Source organism: Silene latifolia, chromosome 9, assembly GCF_048544455.1.
Source record: "Silene latifolia isolate original U9 population chromosome 9, ASM4854445v1, whole genome shotgun sequence".
NCBI lineage: Eukaryota > Viridiplantae > Streptophyta > Magnoliopsida > Caryophyllales > Caryophyllaceae > Silene > Silene latifolia.
Window position 1 is genome coordinate 158,616,462 of NC_133534.1, and position 13,032 is coordinate 158,629,493.

General features: G+C 36.9%; 1 long non-coding RNA gene across 1 annotated transcript in view; it reads right to left on the bottom strand.

Annotated features, from left to right (window-relative positions):
- Window positions 1–13,032, bottom strand: part of LOC141598353 (uncharacterized) — a 42,710-nt gene that overhangs the window by 29,509 nt on the left and 169 nt on the right. The window contains exons 2-3 of the long non-coding RNA XR_012523441.1: window positions 12,664–12,931; window positions 11,429–11,613 (exon numbers count right to left, since the gene is read on the bottom strand). This is a non-coding gene — a long non-coding RNA (uncharacterized LOC141598353). The remainder of the gene's footprint in view (window positions 1–11,428; window positions 11,614–12,663; window positions 12,932–13,032) is intronic.

Genomic DNA, 13,032 nt, shown 5'->3' on the forward strand with positions numbered 1-13,032 from the left:
AACTAGCCATGCATACCTATTACTCATTGTGAAGAGCAACTAGAGCATGCATTGGCTCCCTTTTGCCCCTTCTTCCACCCGGTTTTAGAGAGGCAAAAACCACTTGGGTTTTCCTCTTATTTTTACCATATACACAAAATGTTTTGTAGTTGTTCATTCATTCATTCATCTCATCAAAAATATTTTTAGAGAGATAAAAATATTTTCCTTCCTTCCTCTTTCTCCTACCCGGTTTTAGGAGACAAAAACCAAAATTATTTTGGGTCAATTTTTCTTACAAAATTAATATTGTACTAGTATTTATAATATTGATTTTAATTAAGAGTGTGCTTTGGGTATAATTCCTTGGTAGAGATCCTACACTTGGGTCTTTGTTCATCCAAAAGGAAAGCTCAAGAACAAGAGAGAAGGTGATCTCTCTTGTGCCCTAAAACCGAAAATCCAATGTAAGGATGGATGTTTCTTCTTATTTTGTTTGGATGTTTGCATGCATAAGATCATTTAATTAAAATAAAACATATATGAGTATGTTAAGTATATAGATCTACTTTTCCTTCAATCGGTATCAAGAGCCATGGTTGTTTGCATGCAAATCGGTTAAAAGTTTTTCCGAGTTATAAAGATTAACATATAAAACTTTTATAATTTGTGTTATTATGATATATCACGAAATTAATTTATACATGTTAAAATTTCTGGTCCTAAAATGTTTTTAGGATATTTTGGTTAATTTACGGATTTTTATTGTTCATATTATACAATAATGGCATTAAAATATGATTTTATGAGTAAAAATGTCATTTTCGGACTAAAATTAGCTAAACTTCGAATTTTCCAGTGATTTTTGGATATGTTGTCACATATATTATTTTGAGATGACCTGTAAATTTTCATAATTTTTGGACTTCTTATGCTCGAAAAATGGATTTTTCATTATTAAATTCGGATTTAGGTGAAAATAGGTTAATATGAGATAAATTTCGAATCTGGTCATAGAAATTTAGTATGTTGTCACATGCAATTTTATAAGATGTGTGTAAAATAATAGGCTATAGTGAAGTCTCTTTGCATGATTTATGATATTTTTGAAGAAAAATAGCATGAATAGTGACTTTATTAGTGAAATATTGATAAAACATACTCTATGACTAAGGAAAAACATTATATGTTGCATTTTATTATCTTTTTCAGATCTAAAATTGAAAAGTTGATGTATATAATTTTTACATGTTTTTATGATTATTTTAGTTAAAACCGATAAACCGCAACATTGTTTTTCCGGATAAATTTCGAAATTTTTAACCTAAAGGTTTTTGAACATTATGAGTGTCATGGTATTTTTTCCAGAATGTTCATGAGTTTAAATTTCAAATTTTGAATTTATTTGAAATTTTGTGATATTTTTGAAGTTTACAGCTTTTTATTATAATTTTAAGTCCATTTATGAACAAATTTTAGAAATATGAGTTAATTATGGTCAAACAATTAGTGAAGACTAAATTTTGAGTCCAAAGAGGTTAGGGTAATTAACTTATGCATAAATATGAATTTATGTAATTTTGTGATTATAAAATGTTGAAATCACGCAAATCCGTAAGAACCGAGTAATATACGATATTGGCTAATTAAAGGCGATTTGGCATAAAATTGGGCATGTTCATACATATTATAATGCTGCATTTTCTTTATGATTGTCATAATTTTAATTTATGTAATTTTTGAATTATGTAATTTTTACTTAGTATGGCCTTAGTTTTTAATTGGTATTTTCCGAAATGTATGGGAATATCGATTCGGTTGTAATTTTATTGTGATCTCGTATCACCGTTTTGTAATTTAATAGATTTATTTTTATTTTAGTTACAAATGTATAATAGGAAATTATGTAATTTGCTATGTAATTTAATTTATCTCGGAGTTCCCCAAGACGGATTTCTTCAAGATGACGATACATAAAGACGGTGTTACCTCGAGATGCGTGCCACAACCAAAGTTCAAGGGACCAATGAAGTTGGTTTCCGAATATGTAATAGTTAAATAGTTTTTCTATTTTAGGAAGGCCATACTAGGATTTATTTTTATGTTTTGCATTTTATTTATATGTCACATGCATCGCTAAATCGCCATAACTAAAACATGCATCATCATCTAATCGAGTTCATCGACCGTGTCAATTCTAATGATCGTAGTTCACCACTTTAGTTCACTTAAAACGTGATAGATAATAAATTGACATGACCTCTCGCTAAAATAATCAATTGAGACATAGCCTTACCAAATAGTAGAAACCATGAAAACCTATTTCGCGAGGGAGTGCACTCGTCCCTACCGGGGTACAAAACTTGTTACGTAGGGGAAGTGGGTGATAAATGTCTATCCACCGAATTCATGTTGATAAGGGATGAATCGGCCCTACCGTGCCCGAGTTGATGTGGATTTGGATCATGGACACATTTATTCGAAATTTGGATTGAGCTCAACGGAAGTATTCGTGACCGTAGTCGCATGTGTTCCGGGCTATAGATAAACATTAGAGTAATTTTATCGACCAAGAGTTCTAAAAGTAGAATCGATTAAACGTTAATCCACCGAGTTATATTGATAAAGGATGAATCGGCCCTACCGTGCCTAAGTCGATATGAATTTGGGTCTTGGAATCATTTATTATTGTTGGGTAGAGGTCACTATATAAATGTTCATATCTTGTTAATTTATTTGCAAGTATAATTTAAAAAGGACAAATGTTAATATTTCTTTTTCCTCCACACTTGTAGTTCATTACAATGAATCCATCACATGCTACCGCACCGATAACTATTGAGTCTTACCACAATGTTTTTGACGACGTTTGCTCCAACAATGATTTCGACACTACTAGAGAACTTTATTTTGGGATAGGTTGGGATGGAAACCTTAACTTCATCACTTCTTCTAAACCACCTACTACTACTAGATCTCGTGTGAGCCCGTCTCAGGAAGACTACCTCATACAATCTGTAGGGTCTTTGTCTCTGGAAGATAAAGATGCCAAAGCTAGTGTGAGCTCAAGCAATCAAGCTCTTGCTTGAAAGGGCAAAAAGCTCAAGAAGAAGGGAAAGAAAATCAAAAACTTCAAGCAAGTTAATGATGAGTGCCATTATTGCTATGGCGTGGGACATTGGCTTAGGAATTGTCCCGTATATTTGCGAAATATAAGGGAAGGAATCATCACTCCAAAAGGTAAAATTCCTAAGGAAATGTATGTTATTGATATAAATTATACTTCCACTACGACATGGGTACTAGATACCGGTTGTGGTTCTCACCTTTGTAATCATTTAAGGGGTTTAAGAGACGTGAAGAGGCTTAGCAAGGGAGATGTGGATCTACACCTTGGAAATGGAGCTCGGGTAGCGGCCGAATCCAAAGGAACTTATGTTTTAGCTTTGCCTAACGGATTTGAGTTGTATTTACATAATTGTTTTTATGTGCCTACGCTCTCTAAAAACATTATCTCAATCGCCATGCTAGACATGGACGGTTTTTGTTTTGTCATTAAGAACAATCACTGTACTATTTCAAGGAATGATTTGGTTATAGGCCAAGCTTCTTCCATCAATGGCATTTACATTTTAGAGACCTCAAATCCGACTAATGATATTTATAACATTCAATCAAAGAAACTCAAATCAAGTGACCCAAGTGAAGCGTTCATTTGGCATTGTCGATTAGGTCACATAAACGAGAATCGCATCAAAAGATTAATTTCGACTAATGTGATTATACCATTTGATTATCAATCATATGGTACATGGGAATATTGCCTACTTGGCAAAATGACTCGTAATCCTTTTAGTGGTAAAGGGACATGAGCTAGTGAACTATTGGGACTCATACACACCAATGTATGTGGACCAATGAGTATCACCGCTCGTGGTAATTATGACTACTTTATAACCTTCACCGACGACTTGAGTAGACATGTGTATGTCTATTTAATGAAGCATAAGAGTGAAGCGTTTGAGAAATTCAAAGAATTTCAAAACGAAGTAGAGAACCAATTGAACAAAAGGATTAAGGCACTACGATCCGATCGTGGTGGAGAATATCTTAGCCTTGAATTTGATTCACACTTTAAAGGTTATGGTATCATATCACAACTTACTCCACCCGGAACACCACAACTCAATGGTGTTGCGGAAAGGAGGAATCAAGCCCTACTTGATATGGTTCGATCGATGATGAGTCAAACCGAGTTACCGAACTCGTTTTGAGGATTTGCGATTCAAACCGCAATTCGATCTTTGAACAATAGTCCCACAAAGTCCACCGAAAAGACTCCATGTGAGATATGGACGGGAAAGATCCCCAATATATCCTATATGAAGATTTGGGGATGTGATGCTTACGTCAAGACTAAGAACGACAACAAGCTTGCCCCAAGATCCGAAAAATGCATATTTGTAGGTTACCCCTCGACCTCTCGAGGATACTACTTCTACAAACCTCAAGATAACAAAGTGTTTGTGTCTTGCGAGGTTGTCTTCTTAGAAAGAGAATTTATTTCTAAGAGACAGAGTGGGAGAAATTTTGAACTTGATGAAGTTCAAGAGCCACAAACCGAGCCAGAGACGCAAGAAGAAGTTCCTTCGTCGTCTAATACGGTTATTCCTCCTCCTCTTAGAAGAACGGGCCGTGTTTCTCGTCATCCCGATCGATATGTGGGACTTATCGAAGAAGATGGAACACTTGATGTGTTGCTTATAGAAAGTGATGAGCCCGCTACCTACAAGACCGCAATCTCTAGTCCAAATTCCTCCTTATGGCTTGAAGCCATGAAGTCCGAAATGGATTCTATGCATGAAAACCAAGTTTGGGACTTGGTAGATTTGCCTAAAGGGGCAAGACCTCTTCAATGCAAATGGATATTCAAAGTCAAAAATGGCATAGAAGGACATGATGATGTCTACAAAGCTAGGCTTGTGGCAAAAGGATTTACCCAAGTCCAAGGTCTCCATTGTGATGAGACCTTCGCCCCCGTAGCCATGCTAAGATCCATACGGATTTTGTTAGCGATTGCCGCATTTCATGATTATGAAATATGGCAAATGGATGTCAAAACCGCTTTTCTAAATGGGCATTTAGAAGAGGAGGTGTACATGATACAACCCGAAGGTTTTGTTGATTCTAAAAATCCTAACAAAGTGTGCAAGCTAAAGAGATCCATTTATGGTCTTAAGCACACATCTAGAAGTTGGAATCATCGATTTAATCATGTGATAAAAGAGAATGGTTTCACTCGAAGTGTTGAGGAACCATGTTTATACATGAAATTCAGTGGGAGCAATGTTGTGTTCCTAATCTTGTCTGTCGATGACATACTACTCATTGGAAATGATATTCCAATTTTGTCTTCTGTTAATAAGTGGTTAGGTAACCACTTCCAAATGAAAGATTTAGGAGAAGCACAATGCATATTCGGTATCCGGATCCATAGAGATAGATCCAAGAGGATATTGGCACTAAGTCAAGAGTCTTATTTTGATAAGATTCATCGACGGTTCAGCATGGACAAATCCAAAAGGGGATTGGTACCTATGGTAACCGGGACGATATTGAGCAAGACTCAATCTCCCTCCGAACCCCATGATGTTGAATGCATGAAGATGATCCCTTATGCTTCCGCTGTTGGATCAATCATGTACGCCATGATATGCACACGCCCTGATGTCTTGTATGCCTTGAGCATGACGAGTAGATATCAAGGAAATCCAGGTGAGAGTCACTGGATAGCCGTCAAGAACATCCTTAAGTACTTGAGAAGAACTAAGGATTCTATCCTAGTGTTTGGAGGAGACACTGAGCTGCGTGTTAATGGATACACGGACTCAGGTTTTCAAACAGATAGAGATGACATGAAATCACAAGCTGGTTTCGTTTTCATGCTCAATGGTGGTGCCGTAGTAGCGGAGAAGCTTCAAGGAAGTCAGAATCATGATTCTACAACGGAGGCCGAGTACATTGCGATCGGAAGCGATAAGGAAGCTGTGTGGATCAGGCAATTCACGAAAGGTCTAAGAGTAGTACCTACCGCCAATGATCCCATCACTCTCTATTGTGATAATAGTGGGACAATCTTCCAAGCTAAGGAGCCGAAGTCTAGTAATAGATCTAGACATGTACTTAGAAAATATCATGTAATAAGAGATTTCATTGAAAGAAAGGAAATTGCGATTTATAAGGTTGGGACGGATGACAACATAGTCGATCCGCTCACCAAGCCTTTATCGCAGGCTAAACATGATGGACATATGACGTCCATGGGACTTAAGCGTGTACCAAGTCTATGTTTGATTTTGAAATGAAATAAAAGTGTTGTTTTTGTTCATGTTCATAATCACATTTGTCTTTTATCTTTAATTTATACATTGTTACATCCAAACGGGTTGTAGCGACAATTGGACCCCGTTAAAGTGAACACGGATTAACATAGTATTTGCCCATAGTCACTTGTATGAGGTGACGTCTCGAAGTGACTAGAGTGTGATGCGATTGATGGCAAGTTCAATTGCCATAGAGTCATGTGAGATGACTAGTCGATCACATAGGCAGACTGTTAGGAACATTTTGTCGGGCCTAATGACCGCTTATAGAGTTCTGGCAAATTTATATAGTCTGTTCGTGGCGAGAGCTACTATAGTATTCAAATGAGTCGATTCTTTTGACTAAAGACTATTCGCCTAAGATGGCACAGTTTCAGATTAACTTTGATTTGTGTTACTACGACCTTCGTAAATGGGGTCAAATGGGCATATTTTGGGTTATGATGGCTGTGGCTAGTTGAAGGGAATGAGTGCGATAGGAATTGTCCACCCCTAGTCAGGGTTATAACAATATCTCAGGGCCACTCGAGGAGTAATGAACTGGAAATGCGTGGCCACGCTCGGAATGTATCCATGGTGGATAAATCCGGTCAATCAGTTATTCTCCAGATCGAGGAAACCACTCTCGATATGATCACTTGCAAGTACGGCCTGAAAGACACGTTGCATTGAGTGGGAGATAGTAATAGGACAAGAGAATTGGTGACGCACACTTGTCGAGGACAAGTGGGAGATTGTTGGAATATGTGTCCTCCGACAATAATGCGGTCACAACTGTTGATCATGGTGATCACATATTTAAATCTCATTATAAAGAATACAATTGGGAAGTAATATTTACTATCAACTGATCAACAAATATCGGTAATGATTGGCTGACTTGAGTTTGACATTACTGTCGTGCGACGGTGGTGATCAGTTGATCCCCTAGGTCATACCTATAGGGTAACACTCTTAATTGATCAATTAATTGATCGTATAACGTTACGAGTCAATTAATTTAATTAAAATTGACGGACGATTTTGGAAGTAATATTTACGTATCTCATTGAAATTGATTAAAATAAGATACGGTCAGAGTAATCGAATTGTATCATTACTCAGATGAAATTATTGTTTAAGGAAACAATTAAATTTGAATGAATTATTATAAATACAAATTGTGGTGATTTATAATTGGTAAAATATTTTGGTACAAGTAATTATGAATTACTAAGTCGATTTTTGTATGTGACGTATTTTTAATAATACGTTGATTTTTAATATGTTAAAAATGCACAACAAATTTATGCAACATATGACATCATAAGACAAAATTGACATTTTGACAAAGATAATATGGAGTCCATATTATCCCAATGTGCCGAAAATATGAAGAAGGATTAGGCAAATATTAAGTTGATTTAGTTAGTGGTAAGCACCATGATTACCTACTAAACTAGCCATGCATACCTATTACTCATTGTGAAGAGCAACTAGAGCATGCATTGGCTCCCTTTTGCCCCTTCTTCCACCCGGTTTTAGAGAGGCAAAAACCACTTGGTTTTTCCTCTTATTTTTACCATATACACAAAATGTTTTGTAGTTGTTCATTCATTTATTCATCTCATCAAAAATATTTTTAGAGAGATAAAAATATTTTCCTTCCTTCCTCTTTCTCCTACCCGGTTTTAGGAAACAAAAACCAAAATTATTTTGGGTCAATTTTTCTTACAAAATTAATATTGTACTAGTATTTATAATATTGATTTTAATTAAGAGTGTGCTTTGGGTATAATTCCTTGGGAGAGATCCTACACTTGGGTCTTTGTTCATCCAAAAGGAAAGCTCAAGAACAAGAGAGAAGGTGATCTCTCTTGTGCCCTAAAACCGAAAATCCAATGTAAGGATGGATGTTTCTTCTTATTTTGTTTGGATGTTTGCATGCATAAGATCATTTAATTAAAATAAAACATATATGAGTATGTTAAGTATATAGATCTACTTTTCCTTCATGCTGCGCCTCTTCCAAGAGACGAAGCTCTTGCTGCGCCTCTTCTCCAACTTCCCTTCATACGAATTTTCAAAATTCGTTATGAGTTCGTTATTTGTGGGCCCATCTTTGGTGCGCCTCTTCCCCGATGCCATTTTATCTTTTCTGGTGCGTTTGGCGATTATTCTTCGCTCAGACCCGCATTTCTAATCCAACTGCAGACTATCGTACATTATTTATTGCTTCCAGGACCTTGCTTGTCACAACGAACAGGTATTCTCTGACAGGTGTTTCGACACGCCTTCATTATATTCCCCCAGCGAGAGTAAGCGGGTAGACAATCCCTCTCGAGACATGGAGATGAATTCCGATAAGTTTTTCCCCAACGAGAGTTCACAACATACAATTGTCCTTCTCAAGTTCTTCTGAAGTTTGTTTGAAGATGCCCCAAGCAGATTTCTCCTAGCAGTTCCCGCATGTGTCCTGCTACTCGCGATATTTCTTGTTTCCCCACGGAGTGCGATAAAGGTGTCGTTCTCCAGAAGTTCCCAGACCGGCAGAGTTCTTACACTCGAGCCTTAGTTACCCCTTAGGTCGAACTTATATTTGGCCTCCTTCCCGTCGATGCTTTTCTTTAGGGTCCCACACCCTAGAGCACAATCCTTATATATAGTTTAGGTCTTACCCTTAGCTCCTATGCTTACCCTTAGCTCCTATGCTTACCCTTAGCTCCTACGCTTAACCTTAGCTCCTACGCTTAACCTTAGCTCCTATGCACCTCCAGAAGCATCTCGAGAAAGACGTTTAAGGTATGGTCTCTTCTTATGGCTGGCGAGCTTCCTTACGTAGTCTAATGGACTTTAAACGACCCTCCCCGATAGTCGACAGACTCTATAATGTTCCGGATATTTCTATTCCATATTTCACAATCTTTTAATCTTTGGTAAAGAATTTCCCGTAATATTCACACAAAATATTAAGGAAAATAAGATAAATCCGTTATTCCATAAACTAAACACGGAAATCTTTCTTCCGCAGAGAGAAACCACACAGGAATGCAGACGCAGCGATTCTTTGCGCCTCTTCCAAGAGACGCAGTGCCTGCTCTGCCTCTTCCCATGTCCTTTTCTGCGCATTTTTTCGTATCTTTTCATATCTTTCCGAGATTCACTTCCAAAGTTTCTCCGAAAACCCTAATTCCTTCACGTGATTAGTATAAATAGGAGCCTTCGCTCCTCATATTTCTCACGCGAGTGTCCGCCCTTCTCTTCTCCCTTTGCATTCTAGACCACGTTCTTACTTTTTGGCGCCTACGTGCTTGAACTTTCGACCACGTAAGCTCGTATCCTTCTGAGTGCCAGCCTCGTTTGCATAACCGACCAATTTGACCAACTCCACCATAATCAACTTAATTAATCTTTAATCGTTTTTCTCGTACGAGGGCACTTTCGTTACATTCGAGTCGAGCATCACTAAAACATAAGCTTAGTTCATCTCCTTTCGTCAAACATGTAAGTCTGAGGGTGTAAATCCTTCTTTTCATTATTGTTATTTACTTTTTGTAATCATATTGTAAGGTTTATGTCGAAAGTACTTCTAAAAACCGATTTGTAAAACCATGTTTAAAACCCCTTTTTACGAATTACCAGAAGATGACCGTCGAGAAAGGACGCAGCAACTGCTGCGCCTCTTCGAAGGGACGCAGCACCTGCTGCGCCACTTCGTGAGGCTATCGCAGTTCCTGCTTCTTTTCTTCTTCCTTCGTCTTCTGTCAATTCGTTCGTTTTGTTATTTTCTTTCGTTTATTGTTCATTGTTCATATGACGACTTAAGCATGATAATTCTAATAATTTAACATATCGTTTACCACTGTTAGCATATAGTTCATCGTTAATTCCCGACTTAAATCCCTTATAACCAATATTTGCGGGTTTTCGTCATTAAAATCAATCCGGGTTGTAGAAATTCGATTCATTCATATCGAGTTTCTGGAATTCGACCTTTGATATATTTCCATCTGCCTATTGTCATATCCGTCATTAGTTCTTCATTAATTCGTCATATTTGCCCTATTTAGTTCACTCATGTCACTAATCAATCTTTCATTCATGTAATTAATTCATATTAATCGGTTTTATCCATGTTTTATCGCTTTTATGACCCATTCACATGTAATTAATGTATTAAATCACTTTCATCCGAGTCATATATCGTAATCAATCATTAATTTCACCCACAAAATTTAACAATTTGCAGTTCCGGCTTCACAGCCAGAACTCAGCCTTGGAACAGAAGCAGCAACTGCTGCGCCTCTTCCAGAGGGCGCAGTTCTGCTGCGCCTGTTCCACGTTGATTTCTGTCCCTGAACTCCCATTCTGCCTTGACCTAGTTTAATTAGTTTACGTATTTAATTATTTTTTATTCGTATTATCATTAATAATCTGTTCGTTTATTTCCTTTATTTCTTTTCTTCCCAAATTATCCGTTTTAAAGGTATTTTCGACATAAATCATTAATCCGTTAAAATTATTGTATTTATTGTATTTATTTTATCGCATTGTTTGTATGCTTCCACATGTAATTGAATCTAAATCCTACTTTGACATTTATTGTATGTTAAATTAATTGTTCACCGACATAGTCTAATTCTCACATGTTAGGATTAAAACGTTGGATGTTGCATTGCATGCATATAATCGACAATATATCAAGTATGAATAACTTCCCTAATCATTAGTAGAGGCCGCTATTGAGACGGGCGGGATTAGGTGCTTGATCAAAAGAGCTTCTTAATACGTACCCTCACCCCTTACTCCAGATCTCTGTGAACATCCGTGTTCATTGGCATCCACGAGAGTCATTCTAGACATAGAATGTTAAGGGTAACGAGTTCTTGGTGTTCATGTCACTACTTTGTGTCTTGACATGGCACGAGGTATTCGAACGGTTTCCAATTTTCCATAATAAATTGGTGGCGACTCCACAAATGCAAATGCTTGTTTCCCAAGCGCCCCTTGGGCCCGCGTCCACATAATCGTAAATTAATAAACAATCAACGACTGATTTAGCTGGAGTCTACAAATTCTGAACTTACCTCAGAGCATATAAATTGATTCTACAGTCATAATAGTCAACACTTAAGCCACCATACTGAGTTGGAAGGTACTTTGGAAATGGAAATATATATCTGATGCACCAAGGATATGAAATTGTCATTACTCCAACCCGCAAAATGATTGAATTTAGCAAATAATTTGGCTAGAAACATCTCCCCCAAACCTGCAATGGGTGAAACCAACAGTAAAGTGATTGTGGAATAAACCCGACCTAAACACTAATCATTGAAAGTGCCAAAAACATTAGACGAAAACTTAGGTTTTTAGAAAATAAGGACACAGACCTATAAATGACGCGATCTGTAATACCCGTTTCAAAACTACCCACATCAATTTATCTGAAGCAGAAGCTATACAATCCATATAATCCGGATTTTAATTGGTTCACTCGACGCATAACCATGACAAAAAATGAGCTTTCTATTCAAGTGTCTTTCTATAGGTATTTTCATTAACGTTGTTGTTGACTCGCAGCATGTGAATTTGATATAATGAGGAACATCAACCTATTCAGTACAACCCTATAAATTCTACCCCCTCCGTCTCAATCATTTGCTTACCTTTTAATTAAGATACTCCTAACAAAGAATATAAAAGGTAAACAAATGACTGGGAAGGAGGAGTACCTGAATTCCATTTATCTCTTTTTTTTTGCAGCAAAACTATAATCGTCACACAGTCAAACCAAGTTTTCTAATTAATCAATGATCCAATAGTTTTTTAGGTAAACCAATGTGCTCGAACAATAACAACTAAAACCATTTTAAAACACTTGGAACAACAATCCACGACTTATGCCTCTTCACTAAACAATGCACCTAAGAAATCGACTACAACAATTTTACTAAACCAAGATTTCTACTTGATCGATGATCCAATATTTAAAGTTTTCGGCAAGGAATCCACCATTGTAGTCACACCAAAACTTGAAAACGTTACAGTAACCTCAAAATTGAAGTAGCGCTGAGAATTACATTGCTAATCAACAATAATCCATAATTTACAAGTTTTCAGCTAGAATTCCACTAATGTAGTCAAACAACAGCTGAAAACCGTAACATTAACCATAAAAATTTAAGACCTACTTGGAACAATATTCTTATTTAACAATAATCGACAATTTACGCCTCTTCCCCAAACAATGGCACTCACTAATATTTCCGCTTGGACCACGTACTTTTATATAAAGAAGGAAGAACAACGAGTGACATACCCACGAAAGAGAAGGCTGGCTTCCTTGCAGTATATAGATAATGGCGCCTATGAAGCTCTTTGTACAAGGGTTTGATTTGATGTAGTAGACAATGTACGGCGTAGGAAATGTGTCGACAGTGAAGAATGATTGAACGTCAATTCATTCCCCTAAAAAATAAGAACCCTAATTCTTAGGAGAAGAACACAACCACCAGAAATTTTGAACACCATGAAAATTGACCGTCACCACTGCCGCCCTGTCCTCCGAGGCTTCATTGTCTTCCCTGCTGCTGTCATCGTCATCAAAAGTTAATGTTTGTGGAAGGGAAAGCAACATATTTAATTAAAGAGTCCTAATCATCAACAAAAAAGTACAGGAACCTAATTG